Here is a 9,068-nt window from a genome sequence, read left to right as displayed (position 1 = left end):
TCAATAAAATGAGTTTTTAAAAAGAAAAAATATAAATAAGCTGAAAGCCTTACATTTTCCTATTTTAAAACTTTGTACAAAGTTATAGTAATCAAAAAAGCATAGTCCTGGCATAGGACAGACATACAGACAAATGGGATGAAACTGAAAATCCAGAAATACTGTCACATATCTATGGTCAGTTGATTTTCAATTAGCTTGAAAATCAAGTCCATTTGGTGGGTAAAAGAAGAGTCTTTTCCTCAAATGGTGCTGGGACAACTGGATATCCAATGCAAAGTAATGGTATTTCACCCTTAAATTACCATATAAAATAATGAACTCAAAATGTATCAAGATCTAAATGTAAGAAATACCTAAACTATGAGAACTTTAATAGGTCACAAGTGTAGAGCATTGTGTTCTTGAATTAAGCAACTGTCTCTTAAATATGACATTAATTGTAAAGCAACATTTTTAATATAAATAATCTTGTTTGGGGCTCTTACAGATCTTACAACAATCCATACATCAATGTAGCACATTTTTTAAAAGGGATACATTGGACTTCATCAAAATTTAAAACGTTTGTACTTCAAATACACAATTTAGAAAGTGAAAAGAGACTTCACAATGAGAGAAAATATTTAAAAATTATATATTGGATAAAGATTTAGTCTGACGATATGAAGAGTTTTATCATTCAGTAACAGCAAGTTTATTAAATGTGCCATGGATTTGAATAGACATTTTTTCAAAGAAGACATATAAGTGGCCAAAGAAGCACATGAAAAGACAGTGATTATCATTATAAATTAAGGAACTACAAATAAGACTACAACAAAATATATCCAGTACAATGACTGTCATAATACTTCTTAAAAATGGAAATAACAGGGTTGGTGAGGATATGTTGTTGGTGGGAATATAAAATGGTAGAGTCCCCCAGGAAAACCATCGATCAGTTCCTCTAAAAATTCACATATATTTATCCCATACACCAGCAATTTCACTGCTCCGATGTGTGCCTTTTGCTTCAATCTAGCTTGGCCAGGATTATGAGTGGTTTGGCAGTTAAACATACTGCTATCAAGTCTATTCTCACTCATAGTAGCCTGATAAGACAGAATCCAACTATCCTTTTGGGTTTCAGAGGCTGCAATTTTTATGGTAGCAGAAAGACTCTGTTTTCTCCTGTGGAAAAGCTGGTGGATTTGAACTGCTGACTTGTGGTTAGCAACCTAACATTGCACCATCAGGACTCTTTGGGGTTAGCAGTTAGGTAGAGGGTGGTTTTGATTTGCTGACCTGGTGGTTGGCAGTCCAACTGGTAACCACTACTCCACCAGGGTTCACGTCCATTAGGGATGGAAGAGAGAATTTTGCACGGGTGAGTTTTAAAGGGCTCATATGTTTAGGATAATGTGTTTAGCCAACTATGCTATAGATTTTGGTTTCCCCTATCTAGTCTTATAAAATAGACATACTTACGTGATAGATCTGAATTTTGCAAATTACCATTGGGAAAATTACTCATTTTCCTCCTATACATGATTGAATTCGCTAAAAGGGGACTTAGGCATTCCTAGGAAATAGGGCTTTCATTTTAAGCCACTGCAGATTAAGGGATTTCCATGGGAAAGGTAAGCCCCTTCCCTTGACATCAGAACTTTGAATATCAATACATTTGAATTTGAAAAAACATACAGCTCCACTCAGAACGTCTGAGAGAACAGGATATTAATTTTGAAGCAAAAATTTGTAGAAAAAAAGGGGTGACCATTTGGGTTTTTTTTTTTAATTTTGAGGAAGCTATTTGCTTTTTGATGTGCTCAGATTGGCAATGTCTGCGCTCATCAGACTAAAATCCCCTTCTGGGACCGAGAGGTAAAGTTAGTTGGCTAGCAGTCTGGCATGCTCCTTGTAATGACCACTTGTGTTCACCTGAGGAGTGAAGCAGGGAAACAGCAGCAATGAAAAGATGAGCTGAGCAGGACTTGTTTCACTGGCACCTGTTGACTTGGTCCATGGCAATTAGCGATCAGCGCGAAAGGATGGCTAGTCTGAAGTGCAGAGAGTTGTGCAGAACCTATGGACACGACCGCCAGGGGACTAGGGCTGTTGAGAGGAGGTCAAGGAGCTGGATGGTTAGAGATGCAGAGTGCATATACAAACTCCCACACTTGCTGCGAGTACCCATTTTGACATAGCTTGCATAACAGGGGCTGAAATCTATTTGTGATTGCCAAAGACTATGGGAAGGAGAAACGGATGGTGACAGCTTAGTGGAAACAGGATTTCTTTGGGGAGTGAAAAAATATTCTAGAATAGGTAATAGAAATTATTTCACCATGTAGTGAAAACAACTGATTTTTAAAACGGCACAGTTTAAAGTGGATAAACTGGTAGAACAAACAAAACAAGATGACAATAAAGTATATAACTGTGATATTGGGAAGTGAGCCCGGTCCCACATCTAGGCTTTGTAAGGTGGCATTCCCTAACAGTTAGCTGGAAGCTCAGGAAAACAGGGAGGAGGCTGCTCAATGGGACGTAGGCACGGGGGATAAGATTCATGACTTCGTGCTCATGCGCAAAGTAGGCACTGAGTGTCAGAAAACAAAGTGGAAACCCGATTACCAAACAGTAATGGTCCAGATGATGTGATGATTCTTTCACAGAACTGGCTTGGGAACAGAGTTTAAGCTTTACTCAGATAGAACTTATTCCCAAGCCAGAGATGAGATGCCAGGAAAGAATGGGGTGTTCTCAAATATGGGAAAGAGCACGACAGATGAACAGGACCTGTGCAGGTCAAATAAACAGGAAGAGTTCGCATCCTCCTTCTCCTTGACGAGACTTACAATTCTTTTTCTGTGGACCTCATCATAGATGAGTGACATTTCAGTGACTGTCTTCTGTCTGTCCTTTTGAGGCTAACGAGTGAAGAAGTAGATACCACTGTTAGCTCTCTCCTTTTGTTTTCTTCAAAAGCAGCAGCACTACCAACAACCCTCTACTGGTGACTTTGTATTACATAACTAGTAATAGCCATAAGGATCCTTTCTAAATAAAGGACTTTCAGTGATACATCCATTCTTTCAATAAATAGTCATTCAGTGCCCCCTAAGTGCAAAGCTTGCTGCTTTTCTTTAGGTTTTTATTTTAGATTGCCTATTTTTTAATGGGATTAAATGAGACCATTCATTAAAAAGTATAAATGCTTGTTCTTATTGCTGGTAGGTGTAGAGTCAGTTTCTACTGAGTGCAACCCTATGCAACAGAATGAAACCCCCTCCAGTCCTGAGCCACCCTCACAATGGTTGGAGCCCGATGCTGCAGCCACTGTTAGTCCATTTGCTTGAGGGTCTTCTTTTTCACTGATCTTCCACTTGACCATAAACGCATGTCCTTTTCCAGAGATTGGTCTTCTCTGATAGCGTGTCCAAAGTATGTGAGCCAAAGTCTCACCATCTGTGCTGCTAAGGGGCATTCCTGCTGCCCTTCTTCCAAGACAGATTTGTTGTTCTTCTGACCAGCGACGGCACTTCCAATATTCTTGGCCAACACCTTAACTCAGGTGTATCGATTCTTCTTTGGTCTTCTGTAGTCAATGTTCAACTTTTACATGCACATGAGGAGATTGAAAATACCATAGCTTGGGTCAGGCACACTGTAATCTTCAAAGATGGGGAAGGATTTACACCAGAGAAAGGGAAGCAGGGGATAAAGAGAAATCAAAAGGCCAATTAGGAGCTTTTGTCAGTGATCAGGAGGGAGATGAACCGTGTTAATCTGGCTTAATTTTTACACTGTGACTCCACTTGAATTTGCTCAGTACAGCAGGAAGCCCACCCTTGTCCTCATACTCGTCTTTCCCACTGTAACAGCCTCTCTGGTACTGCTGTGTCAAACCAGGGGAGCCACGAGGTTGGAAGCCCCTTTGGGATTGCTTCCATTTTCCCAAGCTCTGAACAACACAGGGTCTCTTTATAATGGGGTACACTGGACACCTATGTCAGAAGCAACTTGACTGACTGTTAAAAATGTATATTTCTAGTCACTGCATGGCACATATGGTCTGTGCTTCGCTGATAACCACAGAGTTGCCGGTTTGAATCCACCTGGCTGCACCTCAGATTAAGCGCCTGGTGATCTGCTTCCTGAAAGATTCCAGCCAAGACAACCCTTTGGAGCAGTCTTACTCTACCACCCATGTATCAACATGAATTGGAATGGACAGTAATAGATTTTTTTGATTACTCGGCAATCCTACTGTCTTGGCGTTGGACATAAAGTCTATGCTTTTGACAGCCTTTCTAAGCGAGACTCTGAGAATCCTTGCACTAGACCACAAGACGAAATGGCTCCAAACGGAGCCAATCATTAAACTGGCTTGGGAACTTTTGGAAAATGAGCTTCTAGGCCCCGTCCCTCTGAAGGTCTTGGGAGGATGTAGGAGTCTGACTTGCACCTCTCGGGGGTTGGATGATTAGTCAGACGTGGCAACATTACCCAATGTGATCTTCCTGGTAAATTACTCCTGCTGCTTGAAGAAATGTTATAATTATTTCACCAACCTTTCCAGGTGTAATTATAAAGGAATGGTGAGTTGCAATGTAGCTGAATTGCTACAGAAAAACAAAGAGGCTCAGATCAAAGGGGACAGTCTTTTTTTACAACTTAATAAGAGATGGCCGTCAGAAGGAATGGCCACAGCATTTCTTAACCCTGTGCATTACAAGGTGCTCATTATGGGAAGAAGAAAAAAAAAAAAAGCCTGACATGGGGCAAAGAATTGCCTTTGATCTAATCACTAGCATCAGGGCCCTATTCTAGTTCATCTCTTAGTTACCATAGAGATCTAGGGGAACACCCTTTAACCATACAAAATCAGGGTTTCGAGTCCAGAAAGCAAGCAATCATTGTCCTACTCATTCGCCAGTTAAGCTGTGTGAGGATGATGGGTCCTGAAAGAACCTCATTCAACAACAGGCCTGTTTGGTAGGGCAGGGTGATGGGGACGGAGGAAAACCTCTAGACAACGCAGCTTAAGCAAAGGAGCATTATCCATTCCATACAACTGCGTCTAAAGCTGATCCCACTTCAACATCGCTTGGAGGGCTCAAAAACAAGAAACAATTCCTGGACCTAATCCGCTATATCAGAATACAAGTCTGAAGACTACAATAAAGGTAGTTCATGTACCTTAAAATGAGAAGAAAGGATTGAAAGGGCCAAAGATTCTTCTAGAAACACAACATTGTACCGTCAGTTATCTTCCCAAATGAATCTTGTCCCCCCTTGTATTTCCCTGGTTTAATGGACTCCACTTTGCTTTCTGCAAGCAAGACTGCCATCTTCACATCACAGGCTGTTAACGAGACTTCTTCCAATCCTGGTGCCACATTCCTTGTCTAACAATCTGGTTTCTCATATTTCTTGCACAGGATACATTTTAAATAAGTGTGATGATGTTAGGATATGACTCGGCCACACACCTGTCCTGATATTATACCCTGTAGCGTACTCTGCTCTATTTGAACTGCCTCTGGGTCTATCTACAAGTCCCGCAGGAGTACAAAGAAGGGCTCTGGAATTCTCATTTCTCATAATGATATCCAAAATTTGTTATGATCCACATAATCCAAGTTCTTTGCATAGTAAATAAAACACAAGTAGATATATTTCAAATAGTCCCTGCTTTCAGCCAAGAGCATTATAGGAAGTTCAAATAGATATAGGCATTGGTGATTTTTCAAATCATATATTTTAGAGATAAAAATGAAAGGGTGGGAATTCAGTGCCTACGTGCCTGTGTCCGTTTAAGAGGAGGAATCTGAAGTCATGTGTAAGGAGCTTGTCAGTACGGAAAAGACATCACATCTTTTCAGTGAAGGAGTTAATGATGCAGTCAGATTAATATCTTAATAAAGCGCAGGTACTTATACCATAATAAACCCTGGTGGTACAGCGGGTTGGTGGTCCAAGGGCTAACCACAGTCACCATTCAAACTCACCATCTCTATGGGTTGGACTCACAGTTGGAGTCATGGTTTGAGCAGTGAGTTAGTTAAAGAATGGACAAGACTACTGGAAGTCCTGGTGGCATAGTGGTTACAAGTTGGGCTGCCATTTGTAATCTCGGGAGTTCAAAACAATCAGCTGCTGCTCCATGATGAAAAGACTGGGCTCTTGAAATAGAGGAAAGAACTGGGAGGTCAAGGGCATTTATAGAGGTGAAAATACAGGCATGTACATATGTAAATAGATTTTTATATAATGATAGGGAAATAGATCTATGTGCATATATTTATATGTTAAGTATTAAGGTAGCAGATGGACATTAGGGCTCTACTCAAGTACTCCCTCAATGCAAGAACATTTTGTTCTACTAACGTGGCATTCTGTGATGCTTACTTTCCTGACACCATTGCTGAAGGCAAAATGGGTGAATAAGAAAATGTAGTGAGGAAAGCTGATGGTGTCAGGCTATCAAAAGATATAGCATCTGGGGTCTTAAAGGTGTTAATATAAGCAAGTGGCCATCTAGCTGAGAAACAACAAAGCCCACATGGAAGAAGCACACCAGCCTGTGTGATCATGAGGTGTCAATGGGATCAAGTATCAGGCATCAAAGACCCAAAACAAACAATCATATGGATGTAAACCAGTGGGTGGGCAGAGTGGAGACCCATAGCCCATCTGTAGACAATTGGACATCCTGTCATAGAAGGGTCACAAGGAAGGGGTGAACCAGTCAGGGTACAGTATAGCACCAATGAAACACACAACTTTCCTCTAGTTCTTTAAGCTTCCTCCCCCGGATTATCATGACCCCAATTCTACCTTACAAATCCGGCTAGACCAGAACATGTACACTGGTATAGATAAGAGCTTGAAACACAGGGATTCCAGGACAGATAAAACACTCATGACCAATAATGAAAATAGTGATACCAGGCGGGTAGGGGGAAGGGGTAAGGGGAAAGGTTGGTGGGGGGCTGATCACAATGATCGACATATAACAACCCTGCCGCTCCCACAGGGGATGAACAACAGAAAAGTGGGTGAAGGAAGAGAGCAGTCGGTTTAAGACATGAAAAAATAATTTATAAATTATCAAGGATTCATGAGGAAGGGGAGGGAGAGAAAAAAATGAGGAGCTGTACCAAGGGCTCAAATAGAAAGAAAATATTTAGAAAATTATAATGGCAATATATGTACAAATGTGCTTGCCCCAATGGAGAGATGTATACATTGTTATAAGAGATATAAGAGCCCCAATAAAATGATTTTTTTAAAAAAGACTGAGCTTTATACTCCTGTCAACAGTTATGGTCTCCAAAACTCAAAGGAGTTATGGGTGAGTGAGTAAATAAGAGTCCAACGGTGTCATGGTTATGCTTTGGGCTTCAATCCATATTATTGACAGTTCAAAACCACCATCCACTCTGAGAAAGACTGGGCTTTTTACTCCTGTAAACAGTTACAGTATAATCAGCATTGACTAGATGGCAGTGAATTTGATTTGGTTTTGATTCTACATTTGTTGAAATAGCAAATGAGACTTCTGAATTGGGTGTGTATGTATGTATGTATGTATGTATGTATGTATGTATGTATGTATGTATGTATGTGGTTAAAGTGATTCATGTAGGATGCCATATAAGAGAATTCTTGACTTGAAAGTGAATGCTTTTAAATTCTCTCTTCTCACTGTGGTATCATAATTTGATATTATTTGCTCTTTCATAAGAATATGTGTCCTCTTATCTCCTGCTTCTCCATGATCTAGTGTAGTCGCTCTCTCCTCCGAAATACCATTGCTCTTATCACATTCTGACTTTCGAAACTTGTAGGCCTGTCTTAGAGATAGCATTTCCTTTTCTGCTTTGAATCTAGTTTTAACTGCCATTACTCTGCGTAGGCTCTTGAGAAATATGTTCAATGGGACATTCAAACAGACATACATTCCTACCCCCACGATAAGTTTTGACCCGATGAGATAATTTGAGGAATACTGAAACTTCAAAAAGACCCTACTTCTTCTATATTATACTGCCTGGTCCCGAGCAAGAAGCACCAGCAGCTCTTTATTTCTTTTCCCTGGCCACCACTGTGGTCCTGGTTCCGTTTCCCTGCATGGTAAGTACTTCCCAAACGGCTTCAGTCCACAGTGGACGAGGAAGAAGAGGGTGCAAACGAACAAAGGCTTAAAATTCTTTTCAGCTCTGCCTTTCATTGTCTTATCTCTGAGCTTTACAGGAGAGAACGGTAGGCATTGGTTTTGGGAGGTCTACTAGCTAATCAGTATCCAGCCTGATATATGCTGGAAATGAATGAGGCAATAAGGGTACAGTTCATCCATGAGATGTTTGCTTTCTTGAGGCCAGGAGTGAAGCTTGTAATTTTCTATTAATTGCTACACTGGCTTGTTTATACTAAGAATGCAATATTTATTAAATAGGGTGTGCTGAATTGAATTCTTGTTATTATGTTTTGTGACTGTTTTATTTAATTTGTGTTGGCCCTCATAGCTTTAAGGAATCCTGGTGACATTTGGGGTTAGGCATTTGACTGCTAACTGCAAAATTCAAATCCACCAGACTCCCCATGGGTGAAAGATGGGGCTGCCTGCTCTGCTAAAGACGTATAGAATCTCAGAAACTCTCTATTTACTGTTGCTGTGAGGCTGGATGGGCTCAGCACCGTGGCTTGCTTGATTTTCACAGATTTTTCGATTACCGCATTATGTCCTTTTGTCCTTTCCACAACCTTGTAGGTTAATCAGTAGATACCCCATCCCAACCATTTTAAATGATAATTAAAAACTTGGGAAGAAATACTTTCTCAAGCATCCATAGCATATGCCTGGCAAAGCCAGGATGCAAAACCAACCGATAGCACAGCTTTCGGTTCTCCCCAACATTCCCTGGTTTACCATGGCAACCTTATCAGGGGAGATGAATCCAAACAGCCTAGATTCAGGTACCTGCGGACCTTCTAAAATTACTGGACAGTGATCCCAGGGCTCTAAGAAGTTTTGACATCTAGGAAGGATGAAGAATACCAATGATAAGATAAGT

Source organism: Tenrec ecaudatus, chromosome 5 (genome assembly GCF_050624435.1).
Source record: "Tenrec ecaudatus isolate mTenEca1 chromosome 5, mTenEca1.hap1, whole genome shotgun sequence".
In the NCBI taxonomy this organism is placed as follows: Eukaryota; Metazoa; Chordata; class Mammalia; order Afrosoricida; family Tenrecidae; genus Tenrec; species Tenrec ecaudatus.
Note: the sequence above shows the minus strand (reverse complement) of the source record.